Genomic DNA, 15,967 nt, shown 5'->3' with positions numbered 1-15,967 from the left:
AATACACTGTCCAGTACTGTGTTTGGACCATATACTTCACTTTCATACCTCTCACCTGTCCAGGTATTCCCAAGGTGTCCAGATGTTTTCCTTATCAAATTTGTGGCTTTCTGCTATATCACTGGGATGATCTCAGGACTGATGTGTCAATATTACATACATTTGAGCTTTTGCCTCTCAGCTGTTCTGATTTGTGCAGAATGTCATCTTTTTGTCTCATATTTTTAGTAACATTTTGGTTTTCTGGCAAATCATTGACATGCAATTGTAGATTGAAGCCAGACACTGATGACAGACATTTGAGTTTCAAACTTCATACTCTTCAGAAAGTTCATGGTACTGTACAACTTATTATTCCTTCAACTTTCAAGTTTGGAAGACCAATATTAAAAATCCGTCCCTTGTTTTGGGCCTTTGTCCCCCATTATTTATGGCTTTGTCCAGATTTCTTGCTCTCAGATGTTGAGAGTTTCTTTCTAACACATTTCTATGCTACATCTATGTCAATTATGCCTCTTTTTCTGGTTATCTGTCCCCTCATTATGTTGGTCTTTGTGCAGATGTGTTGCACTAACAGATTGACAGCTGTCTGTGAAGTCCTGTTGAACATTTTGGTATTACATGCAAATCCACGGGCCATAGGTACTCTGCTTTACACAGAATTGATATCCACATTTGCTTATATGGTTTCCTGGCCCACAACACTGTTGCCAGCCACAAAACCTGGCTTAGACGGGCCACACATAATTCATATGCATTGCATGCTACAGCTCACTGCACACCATCACACAAACATGTAAACTCTGTGTAGGCTTCACCAGGAGCCTACATAGAGTATATTAAATCCCAGGGTGTATCTATCAAAGTATTTCATGTGCGTCTATATTACATAATCAAACTTTTAAAAGTTCGAACGTCATATGGTCGACACCATATGATTGAACTTTTAAAAGTTTGAAAATGTAATAAAAAAAATAAACCAAAGAAAAAACCTATCTGAAAGCTTTAAGAAGAGGGGCAAGCCCCCCTGAAGCCCCCACACCCCGGCTTTTTAAATATACCAACTCCGAGATCACACTACAGTGCAGAAAAGGGAAATCTTCCCATTGTGCACTGTATGGAGATCTCCATTGAAACGTTCGAACTTTTAAAAGTTTGATCATATGGTGTCAGCCATATGACATTCAAACTTTAAAGAGTTCGATAACATGATATAGACTCATTTCATGCAGATAGAGAAAAAAAAAACAGAAGTCCCTAACTAAAAAGACTACCAAAGTAAAAACCCTCACCTACCAGGACAGGCTTGAAGCTTTACCTTTTGCTTTGCATCTCATAGATTCCTGCATGGTTATAAATGTCTAACATTCCTTTATGTTAAGTATACAATCCTCCTTGATCTCCTACATCTCCACAAAACAACAGCTCCTTAAACACTCACACTAATGACTCCCATCTCCACATCAAATACATAAAACATGCTGGAGGGACAGAATTGTCACTCACTTCTTCTTCCAACTCTGGAATAATCTTCTATGTGCTCAGGTAACCATAGCATTTTTCATGACTCATACATATGGCACACCTGTGACCTGTACATTAGGTGTGTTGGGGCAACTTTCCACAAGACATGTAGTGGGGTATGCAGGCAATGCACTGGAACATTGGCTCAAGACCCCCATGAGAAACCCACACAACTCCACTGAACAAGGATACAATGATGCCCACACTCAAATCAGGAATATTAATGAACATGTATTTGGCTGGCTCTAATCAAAGTTGCAATGTCAACTGGCAAGAGCTTGACTTCTAGTGGTGTCCTGCCAAATATCTGAGCCACCTAAGCCAAAATATTCACAGTATGTGCCATGGTGCACAATAAAATTGTCAGGAAAGCTGCAACAAGGCCAAGGACCACAGTTCCCAGCACCACAAGCAGGGCCAGCAGGGCCATCAGAAACTGATGAAGAGTCTGTGGAAAAGTCAGCAGCTGTGAATGAGCTGGCAGACACATCTATGCACAATATGTTATGGCCCTGGTTAAGAGGTAGAAGATAGCACACACAGTCAATACTTAAGTGAAAATGTAAGAAGCTAAGCACATACAAACAGTAGCATTGATGCATGCACAATTAGCAACCTTTACTTACTCTTGTAATGATTGCATTCTGTGAGAATCAGACAGAGTTTGTCCCAGGAGGCACAACTTGTATCATCAGTATTAACCAAGGTAAGTGATGAACCTGTAAAGAAGAGATAGGCATGACTACCCACATATGCAAGTATTGTATGACAGTAAAATAAAGCATATTAACTGTACAGGAATGTCAGCAGTAACTTATGAGTGATATATGCAACAAATACTAATCTGTCCAATACTGTGCATCATATATCAAAGTTGTCTTCTGACAGAAGTTGCACTACAAGCTCCTAATCTATATGAATACACAGATTTAATGCATGAGTATACCCCCCAAAAAAATAAATACATACCTGGTAAAGCTGAATAAATGTGTAACCTCTTAATAGACAGCAAAATTAACAATGAATCAAGGGCAGGAAATTAAATGTTACCATTTGATATAAGCTTTGTTGATGACAGGCATATACAACAGGCTTAACACAGTTGTTGGTCTAAAATGTAACCTTAATATTGCTACTAGTTATTTAAAAATGGTGTCACATGTTTCCACATCCTCAAATAAATGTTGCTATAAAGACATTTAACACTATCTAAGGATGCTTTACATAAAAACTGCTATACCGTCTATACTAACACAAATAGACATACTTCAGACACTACACTATGTTATCTGAAATATAAGCCATCACAAGTGTTTAACTAGCGTATTTGTAAAAATAATGTATTTGTAAAGAAACATCACATACCTTGACATGATTTGTATGAATGTCTGAAAAGAGTGTCCATACTCAACTCCTGAAGTACCTTATACAGGAAAACCTCTTAACCCCCACACAATACGGTTTCCGGCCCAACAACAGTACTGCTACTGCTCTCTTTTCTTTCACGCAGACTTTGCAGAGGCAAGAGACAATAACCAACTTGTATCATGCCTTTTCCTTGATCTATCCAAAGCTTTTGATACAGTGTCCCACTGTAAATGTATCTCTAAACTAACTGATCTTAACCTCACTCCTGTCACTGTGGAGTGTTTCTCCAGCTACCTCTCTAATAGACTACAATCTGTCCGATGGCTTACAGCATGCTCCCTTTTCCTTCCTGTAGAGACGGGTTCCACACCATCTTGGCCCTCTTCTATTCAATATCTTTACCAACAACCTCTATTCTGTCTGCAGCCACTCTACTCTTATCCAGTATGCTGATGACTCAACACTCATCAGTTCCTCAGATAACTTGACTCAACTCCTCTCCCTTACACAAAACACTTTCAATTCCATAGAAAAATGGTTCAGTGAGAACCAGCTTATCCTAAACCCTAAGAACATTAAACTTTTCCTTTTCCTTTCTAATGCACTCTCAGTTCATAAATCCACCTTCTCTATCTCCTCTCTAGATAATACTCTCATCACATCAGATCCTTACACAAAACTCCTAGGCACCATCATAGATGACCAGCTTAAATTTGACCACCATATCCACCTGACCATAAAGAAGACCCATCAAAAATTAGGACTATTATATCGCAACAAAAAACTCCTAACTTCTGAAACTAAACTATCCCTAGCAAGAGCATTCCTTCTACCTGGCATTCTTTATGCTGGTCCCATTCTCACAAACCTTCAGACCTCTTTAATTACCCAACTTGAGCAAACCTATAATAAAATTGCCAAATTTGCCACTAACCAACCCTACCAATCTCATCATTGTATTTCATTAAAACAACTCCAATAGCCCGAATATCATAACCAACTACTTTTAGCTCAACTTCAAACTACTCACTCCATCCTTTACAAACCCACAGCCTGCCCCTCCCTCTCAGGACTAGTCTCATACTATACCCCCTCCAGAAATCCCAGAAGCTCTGATCAGCAACTGCTGGCCATTTATAAGCCTAACAAAAATATAAGTAAATCACTATATAACCACAACGTTTCACTAGCCTGGAATAAACTTCTCTTTAATATTAGACGTACCTCTAATAGTAACCAATTCAAAAAGCAACTAAAACTTCTCCTGCTATATTCATGGACCTGTCCATGTCAGGAAACTACCTAAATCTTTACCCCTTCCCAAACTTACATCTCTCATCTGTCTAGCCAACTGCCTATGCAGTACTCTTCCTTTACCAGATACAATGTCTCTACTTAGTGATAATCTAATCCCATTCTTCCCCTGTAACTACAGTATATTTACATACATTGTAACTACTTAGTGATAATCTAATCCCACTCTTCCCCTGTAACTACAGTATATTTACATACATTGTAACTACTTAGTGATAATCTAATCCCTTTCTTCCCCTGTAACTACAGTATATTTACATACATTGTAACTACTTAGTGATAATCTAATCCCACTCTTCCCCTGTAACTACAGTATATTTACATACATTGTAACTTAGGTTCATAGATAAGTACTAGGCTATCTGCCCGAGGGCATCTATAAGCCTAGCCAGAATGTGTTGGCTTTCGCCACCCCCTTAGATTAGTTCTCTGTTCCTTGGTCCAGCCATTAGTTCCTTGTGCCTCTGTCCAGCAGAGCCACCGCAGTGATCCCTGGGCTAAAGTTTCTGTTTCCCATCCACTCGTCAAGGTTTCTCTTGAAGAGTGTTAGTGAAGGGCTCTGCCTAATGTAGATTGGAATCCTGTTCCAAAGCATGGGGAGTCTCTGGGACAGGAATCTATCCCTCCAGCATGTCCTATTTATCATTGTGGTGAGGTTTAGATCCCTAAAGCATGTGGCTCTCGGGGATTTGTTTTTTTTTTTTTTTAGATGGAGTATGTCCATCAATTCTGGGTTGGACATGGCCTTGTATGTCAGGCAGAGATCACCTCTGAGTAAGCAGTATGCAACCAAGTACAGCTGGTGTTTCTTCAGTCGGGCTGCATAGGGCATATGTTTGACACCAGTAATCCTCTTGGTGAAGTACTTCTGTGGTCTTTCCAGCTATTGCTGGTGTCTTGTAAGGTACATCCCAAATGGGGCATTGTACTCTATGATGGGTCTGATGAGTAATGAGTAGAGGGGCACAATAACCTCTTTTGCTCTAGATGCGAACCCTTTTGTGATTAGGTGGACCACATCAAAAGATTTTCTAACCACCTTGGAAATATGATTATCAAAGGAGAAATTACTATCTTCTTGGGTCCCTAGATCCCTTATTACATTTTCTGTATGTAGGGGACTACCACGTATGTGGTAGTTCACAGGTACTTTGTTTTTTCCAAAGGGAATGACTATGCACTTTTTGGCATTTAGCTTGAGGCCATGATTTTGACACCAGGTATCTGTCTCAGTGATACCCTTCTGGAGGATGTCTGTATCAGCTGGAGAGTCAGTTGTGGCCCCCAGTTTGCAGTCATTTGTGAATTTGGTCAGCCATAGTCCTCTTGTCCTTGCCTTTACCTATGAGAAGTATATACTGAACAAGAGGGGTCCCAGGACTGAGCCCTGTGGGATGCCACTTGTAACTGGTTTAGAGTCGGACCTAGAGGCTGCAACTCTCACCGTGTGGGTTCTATCCGTGAGCCAGTTGGCAACCCATCTCATGACATAGGGTTTTTTTTTCAGGCTGGTGAGCTTGTCTATAATACCAGAATATGGGAATGGTGTTGAAAGCCTTTGCAAGGTCTAGGTAGGCTGCGTGGACCTCCTTTCAATCATCTAAAGCCTTGGTAACTGTCTCAAATAAGTCCACCAGGTTTAGGAGGTATGATCTGCCCTTAACAAAGCCAAACTGGGTAGGGTCCAAAGTTTGAAGGTTCCCAGTGTCTCTGTTAATGAATTTCATGATGATGTGCTCCATAGCCTTGCAGACCAGGCTAGTCAGGCTTATAGGGCCATAGTTCCCTGGGTTCATTGTGGCTCCACCTTTGTGGAGTGGGATAACTGTTGCTGTGCACCACTGTATGGGTACATAGCCTGTAGAGAGGCTGAGTTTGAACAGTGTGTTTAGGTGATGGGTTAGTTCATTTTGGAACTCATGTAAGACACAACCTGGGACACCATCTGGTCCTATTGAAGCTGTATTTTTGGCTTTGGATAGGGTTGTTTTAACCTGTGTGTCAGTGATTGCCGGGGCACTACATTCTTCTGGTATGGTTATGGGCCCTTTAGGGGGTGAGAGGGAGGTGAAATTTGCACTAAACCTGTCTGCCAGAATGTTGGCAATATCAGTCGATTTAGTGTATTTTGTGCCATTCTGCATTAACTCAGAGCAGAGAGTTTCCACTTAGGTTCTTGACATAGCTAAAGAATGCTCTGTGGTTATCTTTGGAGTCCTTGGCAATTTTTCTTTCGAAGCTAGCCTTGGATGATTTTATGAGGGATCATAGTTTCTTGCTGATACTAATTAGGGATGTCTTTCCTTCTTGGGATTTTACTCTTCTCTGCACTAGTTTCCTCCTTCTATTGTATAGCCTGTTTATGGCAGGGGTCCACCAGACTGGTTTCCTTTTCTTGAAGGAGTGAGTCTTGGTTTTGCTTGGGATAGCACGATCCATGCATTCTTGCAGGTGCTCATAGAGTGCCTTTGTAAGGGATACAGCAGCTTGGACAGCATTGTCCTTTAGCATGGGGGCTGTAAACCTTTCACCTTGGTCTTAAATAATGTAAAGTTTGCTTTTGAAAAGTTTTTCATGGTGGTTTCCTTGATTGGGGGTGGGGGTGGAATGTGGATATCCAAAGTGATTAGTCTATGGTCTGATCTAACCAATGAGGGTTTGACCTCTGGTGTAGAACACCGGTCGCCCATGTTGGTGATGACCAGGTCCAATATGTTGTCACCTTTGGTAGGAGTGTTGACAAGTTGATCCAGGGTGTTTGAGTTTATAAATTCTAGGAAGCATTGGGCAAGGGAGTTAGTACTTGAGTAGTTCTTCCAGTTAATGTTTGGGTAATTGAAATCACCCAATATTAGGGCATTTGGTAGGACCTTCATATTTTCCAGTGTCGCCAGAAATGCGGAATGGGGGTCCTTTGTCATGGTGGGTGATCTGTAGCAAGCTACAATTTGAATTGCAGTTTTGCCCATTGTTAGTTGCACATGGATGATCTCTGAGGCATTGTGCTGTGCCACTAACCTGGAGGTGTGAGTATCCTTGATGAATATGGATACACCCCCACTTTTTCTGTTTCGGTCCGGGTTCTGTGGCCGAAAAGTATGGTATGAGTTATAGCCTGGTAGTGCTGTGGTGCTCTCTGGAGCCTTGAACCAGGTTTCTGTTACTGCATAGATATTGATGGTCTCCATACTGAGGAGTGCCTCGAGTGCATACATTTTGAGGTTTAGACTTCTGGCATTGAGTAGCATTACCCTCAGTTTTTGGTTACTTGTGCTATTTACGGTGATGGGTTTGTCTTTTGAGACTTGTCTAAAAAAGGCACTATGGAGTGGCAAAAGCCTTGGCCAGTATTCGAAAGCCTAAGGTGACAGGTGCAAGCCATCTCTTGTGAAGAAACGTGGCTTATTGAGGATGTCATCCCAACTGGACAAATACTGGATCCCCTTTGAATGACACCAGAAACTTAGCCAATTGTTGAAATTGATCATTTTTTCTTTATACTGTGGCATCATTCTTGGTGAGGCCAGGATACTGCTCAGGGTCAGGGTCATACCGGCCTGGGCTATGTGATCAGAGAGCTCTTCCAAGTCCAAGGAAGTATGTCTCAGGTCATTCACACCAACATGGACAATGACAGAGTCATATTTGTACTTGTTCTGGGGTGACCTGAGTGCTTGTGTTATGTAGCGGATCTTGGCGCCCGACAAGCAGCTAACTGTAACCTTCTCCTTGTCCAGCCTAGTTAGTGGGAGATCAGTGTGCCTGACTATAGAGTCACCTATTACTAGTGTGTTGGTTATATTATTTTGCCTTAAGGGCTGTGATGGTGTGGCACACTGATTATGTGAAGTATGTGTTTCATGGTTTGTGATGGGGTGTGGAAGTTGCTTGGGTGTCTGTTTTGGAGGTCTCTGTTGCTTTTGCAGATTTTTATTTAGAGCCTCCAAGTATGTTTTCCTGTATTTATGTGTGCTATTTGCCGGTGTTGGTTTAGCAGGTCTATGTGAGACTGGTGGTGTGTTGCAAGTATTTTCCTTCTCCTCTTGACTGTCAGTTCCAGTCTTGAGTTGAGGGAGCTTTGCCTCCAGTTTGGCTGTATAATTGCATCCCTTGCATATATTAGTGTTTGGTGGTAGGAGGACAGGGTTGTCTGTGTACATGAGGCAGTTGTAACATTGCCTCAAAATGCCCAGATTCACCAGTTGGACTGGAGAGTACACCTGAAACTGCCCTTTGGACATGCCTGAATAGGTAAAGTGAGCTGTTTTACTGATTGACTGGTAGGGACGAATAGAGAGCCTAGTCCTTCTGAACAGTATAGGGGGTCTAGTGCTAGGGTTAATTAGTGTTTGCTATGAGTTTTGAGCAAGTGCTGGGCTGTGAAATGAATGGTTTGAGTGCTTAAGTTGAAAGTTTGTTTAGTTCCAAGGGAAAAATTGAAGAGCAGACTTCGTGGAGCCGGGAATAGGTTTCACGAACGTGGAGATTTATAATTCTGCACTATACTAGCACTTAATCTCCAAGTCTACTTTCACTACTGCTACTAATTTCTGAAACTTATTCTTAATTTGTTACATCTGCTCACTGTCTAGAGATGTCTTCCCAGTGGTATATTTATGCTGTACACACTTAGTGACAACTACTACCTATTAACTGCATACACAAAACCTGTGTTATGTGACCAATCTATGTTTTTGTTTCTTTCATAATATAATTTCTATATGTATCTATTGTTTTTGATTTTATGCTTTTATTGTATTGTATTTCATTATAAACATATGTATTTGGAGCTTTTGTCCTTGGATCTCCACTGAAAATGGGCTTCTGGCTCAGCCAGACTAACCCGATTAAGAAATGTCAAATAAATAAATAAATAAAAGGTAATGCACTTAGAACAGTACCTCACTTTGGTGAATTCAGAGTCTCCCCTACTATGATACAAGTTCCTTAGTATTAGCTTGTGTTTATATAGTGAAGATTGACCCCTTCGGACACTGTGAACATGTAAATCAAGTGCCAGCTCATTAACATTCATGAATCATACAATCTGCACAAAGTGCTGTTCAGGTAAACATGAATAATTGAATTTTAACATTCTGCCCCTTTGATGTACACTTACAGAGGGTGATTCATGGAGAATACACTTACAAAAGAAATATGAGATTACTTTGACTTACTCAGAACTAAAATATAATAAAATTCTGAATATGCCATATCTAAATACATGTAAAGCATAATGCAATCACTTTACAAATGTATCAAAATACAGTTATTGCTCAAAAAAATAAAGGGAAGACCTCACTCTTGTATTTCATACATTTGTCATCATTGTGACATGATTTATTAGGTTAACTGTTGCAAATATCAAAAGCATGCAGATATCAACTATGAAATGACAAAGGACAATTTAGATAAAATGGACATATTGTGCCATAACTGTAAAGTGTACAGTGTAAAAGCTTGAGTATATGTGGTCCACTTTCTCTACCTCATAAACCCTTTTCTTTATGTGTCTCATACAGTTAATCTTCTCACTGTTTCATGTTAATGCCATGGTTTCAAGGTTCACATCTAGAGAGTGTGATGTCTGTGTGAAATAAGGGATCCTTACTGTCCACATTTTCATGGTATAATATCACAGCATTAAGAAATCATCACACAGACACATTTTTTTTCTTTTTTTTTGATTTCATCCTTTGTGTAAAATATGGCATTGCACATCGGTGATTGTCAGCAGTCACTAGTAGTAAATAATAGTTCATTTTCCAAGGTAAAGTCTCAAAATTTTATTTAAAATGCCATTAGTAACACCAATAATATGGGTACTGGTATGTTTTGTCAGCACTCTGGACAGTGATAAGTGAAGAACATGCACGTGTCAGTTACCTTTATCTGTGGCTCAAAGTGTTAATGCATTAAGTTTGAATAAGAGGAGAGGTAATGCCAGGTCAAAATCCAAGACTACATATAGTTCTACTGAGGGTCAGAATAATTAGTGTTAAATTATGTATTCAGCAAATTAACTCTGTGCAGTGAATGCTAAATATTTTACCTATACTCTTAATAAATTGGTGCTAAGTGGAACACTGATCATATTTAAGTGAAATAACACTTTAATATGTATAAAGTAGTAAATAGCAAATAGAGAGCTATTATGTAAAATTATCTGTGGCTCAGCAGTTACATATGTGTGGCAGTAATGAAGGGTTTGATTTCAGCTTTTGATAATTTCAATGTATAGTGACACAAATGATTAGTTGGAAACTAAACTATTCTTAGTAGTAATAATGAAATTGAATATGCATGATGTAAAAATAACATTTTTATGAAGTGTGAAAAAAAGAAAATCAGTAACATGATGAATGTGAAAATATTTATAATTTATTTTAATTATCCATATTTCCCAAGTAGAAATGATGATAGTAATAGGTATCATTTAAAACATGTAATTATTTCTTGTATATGGTGTGTCAAAATGAGCTTATGTAATGTCCCGTTCTCAAGAATTTCTGTTACCTGATGGTCTGATCATATTTAAGAGAAATGCAAGTTATCAAGTGGCAAACACTGTTAAAAGGATGTATGAGTTAGGCTAATGCCATAACTGGTGTGTTCATTGCTAGATATACCTTTTAGTTGGATTATTTTTTTGTTTAATTTTATTTTTTTTTATTTGTTTTTTGGCTTCTGCATTAATTCATGTCTTTAGGCAAAAACTCAAAAATTTAATTTGGGGTGCCATCAGTAGTACAAATGAGACTACCGCCATTGCCATTCCATCAGCACTAAAGACAATGTGTGAAGAAAATACACAGCATGCAGGTTAACTTTCTCTGTGGCTCAAGGCAGTAAGTTTGGAGAAACAATAAAGGTAAAGCAGAGGTTCAAATCCAGATTACAGATAGTTTCGGTGAGTGGGTCAGAATAAGTAGTGTCACAGTATTTTTAGAGTCTATATCACTTCAGCGAAGTGACAGTTCAGCGAATGGCATTTCATCGGAAATGCTGTTCATCAAAATCTGCTCTTATGGGGGCTGTGCCCCCACACCCCCACCCCACTAATTATATATACCAACTCCAAGATCGCACTACAGTGGGAAAAGGGCAATATGAACAGTTCAACAAATGGTACGTTTGATGTAAGTGAACTGAAAATGCTCTTTCCTGAACTGAATTTCCAACACATATGTGTAATGATTGCTACATAAGTCAACTATAATCTGAATAAAGCATGTTAAGCATAACAATGGTGATACTTAATTTAAATTGTGCTTGCATAGATATAATCTGCAAAATGTTTATTTTAAAAAAGTATGACATATTACATATAATTATTATATGTGTAGGACAGTATATCATGTAAAGTATGTATGGCACATATCCCAACATGTTTACTCAGGTCATGCAACTCCATGCATATGAAATTTATTTACATAAAAATACTGCCTTTTATATATATATATATATATATATATATATATATATATATATATATATATATATATAACTCCAGTACTATGACAAGTGAAAGTCGCACACATTAGATCCCCAGTCATTTTGAAATTGCTATACCTCAACATACACCTTAAAATGTTGTGTTGTGGCATTGACAGTTAATAAGCAACATTTAGCACTTTAGCCTTAATTTTAGTCATGAGTTTAATTCCCAGGTTTCATTACTCAAACTTTATATTTTGTATGTTCCACCAACCCAGTATTTACCAATTCATAACATTTTCCCTCTAAACAGCAATTATTATCACCAACATCATAAAGCATTTTATGATTTTAAACTGGAACATTTGTATGTATAGTGAGCATCATGCATGACCAAGCCTCACTGCCATATTTCACTCCTTTGTTTTTTTTTTGTAGGAATCATTCCCAATTTCTCTGCCAAACCAATTTTGTTCTTTCAATTGTGCAAATGCAGCTGACAAGGTTGCTAGTAATTGTGCATGGGCTGGTACATGCAAGAAGTGAATGGGCACTAATTCAGAGACATTGTTCAAGGTGTCCTTCAGAAGAAATGACTGATGAAGGTGAGGGTGGTGCTCCATTTAGAATAAGAAGGCTGTGTGGAAAGGAGTCTGTGGTCTTTGTGGCACTCCTCATCAAGCACTAGCCTTATACTGAGACTTGGTATAGCCACCCCTGCAGAAGCTGTAGGCTTATACAGGGGGACTACACCACATCTCAGTATAAGGCTGAAGCTTGCAATGGCTTTGTCAAGGCAGTCTCCAGTGCAACTGGCATTCCATGCACTGGGGAACAATGTTTCCTCCATTATAGTGACATGCAAATGCACAAGCAGGACCACCTTAGCCAATGGGAGGCAGAATTTATAACTTCAAAAAACCTTAAGTGTGCAAGTACAGCAACCAATCACCAGTTAATAATATACCATGGATTGGCCAGGTAATGTAGTCATTCATTATGCTTCTTTTTTCCAATTTATATTTTGTACAGCTGCTGAAGAGATAGCCCAGAATGGAGAGGTACATCAGGAAAGCTTGGCTTACTTCAGGTAGCATGAGGTAAGTATGGATCAAGCATGAATGCAAGAAAGTTCATAGTACCGCTGTAAATCAACTAATATTACTTTTGTTTGTGTCTTTCGGCTTTTCCCGGTTAGGGGTCACCACAGCGGAACTCCAGTCCGCTAATGATTGGTAGTTGATTTTTACATGCCGAGTTACCAGCCCTGATGCACAACCTTCAATGAAGGTATGCCCATTCATGCATGTCTCCACGCAGAAGACGCTCTAGCTGAGAATCGAACTGGACAGCATCTTACTGTGAGGCGACAATGCTACAGCAGCACCACCACCGAGGGTGTAAATCAACTAATATTACTAAATTTCAAAATTTCTCAGCATGAGTACATATGAGCTTGAGTAGGCGTACCTAACTTATATCAAGTATGCATGCCTGTTCCAATAGCTTTTACTCATTGCATTAGGCAATGAGTAAATCAGTTTTGGTGGGTTCAATTCCAAGCAGTAGCAATTAGCTTTTATTACAGAATAGTATATAAAAATTATTTACTATAGTATTAAATAATATTAAACATTCCATTTTTGTAACTGTATTTATTTACTTGGAATGCATATATTTTAGGTTCATAGGTGTTTACTAGGCTAATGACTACAAGGACCATTTTAAGCTGAGCCATGCATCCCAAATCTCTGACAAGTTATTTTACCCTTGATAAGTGTAAGGAGAGGCTTGGGAGCTGAAGCATTTAGAAGCAGGGGCCAGAGAGATGAGCCATTTATTTATAGGCTGCCTGTGCCCATTAGAGTCATAAGTGCCAAACCAGGGATGAATTTCCTGTTCCCCATCCAATTGTCCAAATTTTACTTGAATTGGGTTATGGAGGAACTCTGCTTCACATGGATGGGGAGCCTGTTCCTGAGACAGAATAGTCTCTGGGATACACACCTGCCTCTCCCTCAGGTCATATTTATATCACTGGTAAGGTTTAAGTCTTTAGAATGGGTGATTCTGGTGATGTTTGTTTTAGGGATATGCAGGAGTTCCATCAGAGTGTGGTCTGATAATGGCCTGAATGCCAGACATAGATCTCCCCTCAACATCCTGTAGGAGATAGAATACAGGAATAGTGCCCTGAGGTGGTTTGCACAGGACATTTTACTTACTGCCTGTGTTCATATAGTATGGAACTTCTGTGGACGTTCCAGTTGTTCAATATGCTTGTTTAGGTACATAACAAAGGGGGCATTTTACTGAATGACAGGTCTGATGAATGCTGAATACAGTGGGACAGTGATGTTCTTGGACCTAGATGCCATACGTTCTTGGACCTAGATGCCATACCTTTGTTTATAAGTTGTGCAATATAGAATGACTTCCTCACCACTGTGGACACTTGATGATTAAAGGCTAGATTACTATCTGTGTGTGTCCCTAAGTCTCTGACTACTGGGTAAACTCTAAGGGCTGCATTGTCAATATGATAGCAGGGGTGGATGACTTCCCAAAGGATACAATTATGCATTTCTTGCATTTAGTTTTAGTCCATGGCCATGACACCAGCTGTTTGCCTGTGTCAGCCGTTCCTGGAGTACGTTATGGTGGTGTGGGATTCAATGACAGCTCCTAATTGGCAATTAAAAATTTAGTCAACCAGAGACCACTGATTGGCCTTGACTTTATAGAATTAAAGGCCAAAAAGGAGCGGTCAAAGGGCTGATCCCTGAGGGACTCCTCTTCTGACTGGTCTCTTTGAAAAGTTAGTCTCTCTGATTCTAACTTCCTGGGTCCAGCCTGTGAGTCAGTTAGCTATTCACTGAATGACATATGGATTTGTACCTAACCTCTTGAGTTTGTCAACAATGCCCAAGTAGGGTATTGTGTCAAATGCCTTGGCCAGATCAAGGTAGGCAGTGTGAATCCTTTTGCCCTCATCCATTGCTTTGGTGACCTCCTGAAAGAAGTCCACCAGCTTGAGTAGGCATGCCCTACCCTTGACAAAACCAAACTGGGTTGTGTCAAGTGCCTGGAGGTTTACTATACAATTATTAATCATTTGCATGATAATTTCTCCATAGCTTTGCATATAAGACTAGTGAGACTTATGGGTCTATAGTTTCAAGGCTCTGTAGATGGCACACCCTTGTGCAGAGGGATGACTGTTGCTGTTGTCCATTCATGAGGCATGAAACCTGTTTGGAAGCTACAGCTAAAGAGCAACTCCAAAAGGCCTATTAGGTCATGTTTCATGCTATTTGGAAGGCATCCAGGGATTTTATCGGGACCCATTGATGCAGTGCTCTTAGCCTTAGAGAGAGCATTAGGGACTTGTTCCCAAGTGATAGAAGGGGGAGTTATATTTGATTGTATTTCCTGAGGGAAGGTTAAGGGTTAGAGAGAGGTAAAGCTAGAGCTGAATTTCTTGGCCTTTTCATTTGCTATATCTTCTGGCTCAGTATAGGTGGCTCCATTTGCAATGAGCTCTGCAAACAATTATGTATTGTCTTTGAGGTTGTGGACATAACTAAACAATGCCTTATGGTTGTTCTTGGCCTGGGAGGCCAAATTTACCTCAAATTTGGTTTTAGTAGATGTTATTTGTCCTCTGAGTTGTTTGTTTAGTTTGATGAGAATGCTTTTATTCTGCTGGGTACTGCAAAGCCTAATTTTTGACATGATTTTTTAACTTCTGTTGTACAGCCTATTGATTTTATAATTCCACCAGGGTGGCTTGTTTTTTTGAGTTATTCCAGTACTTCTTTCTGGTAGGTACAGCTGCCTCTATGCAGCTATTTACATGCTTGTATAGGGTCTCTGTCAACTGTTCTGCTTAGGCAGCAGTGTTCTTGGGGTTTATGGGGGCTTGAAACTTTGCCAGGTTATCACTTAATAGCAGGAAAGTAGCCTTAGAGTAGTTCCTGAATATTCCAGGCTTAGCTGGGAGTTTAGGTTTTACTTTTACTTCAAAGGATACCATTTTATGGTCTGACCTTACCAGGGAAGATATTACATTAGGTGGTGTGCAACACTCTCCCATATTAGCGAGGAGCAGTTCCAGTATGGATGCACCCCTGGTTGGTGTACTGATAATTTTGAATCAGGGAGTTTGTGTTTACAAAATCCAGGAATCTCTGTGCCTGTACTTTTTGTGTCACATAAGATTCCCAGCTAATGGTGGGTTAATGAAAGTCACCCTTGAATATGGTATTGGGATGGATGCTGAGTGTTTCCAATAAGTTTAAACACATGCTATGAGTTTCATGGG

This window comes from Protopterus annectens, chromosome 1.part0 (genome assembly GCF_019279795.1).
Source record: "Protopterus annectens isolate FY-2018-M chromosome 1.part0, PAN1.0, whole genome shotgun sequence".
Classification (NCBI taxonomy): Eukaryota; Metazoa; Chordata; order Ceratodontiformes; family Protopteridae; genus Protopterus; species Protopterus annectens.
The sequence above is the reverse complement of the archived record's forward strand: the minus strand, read 5'-3'. Positions refer to the sequence as shown.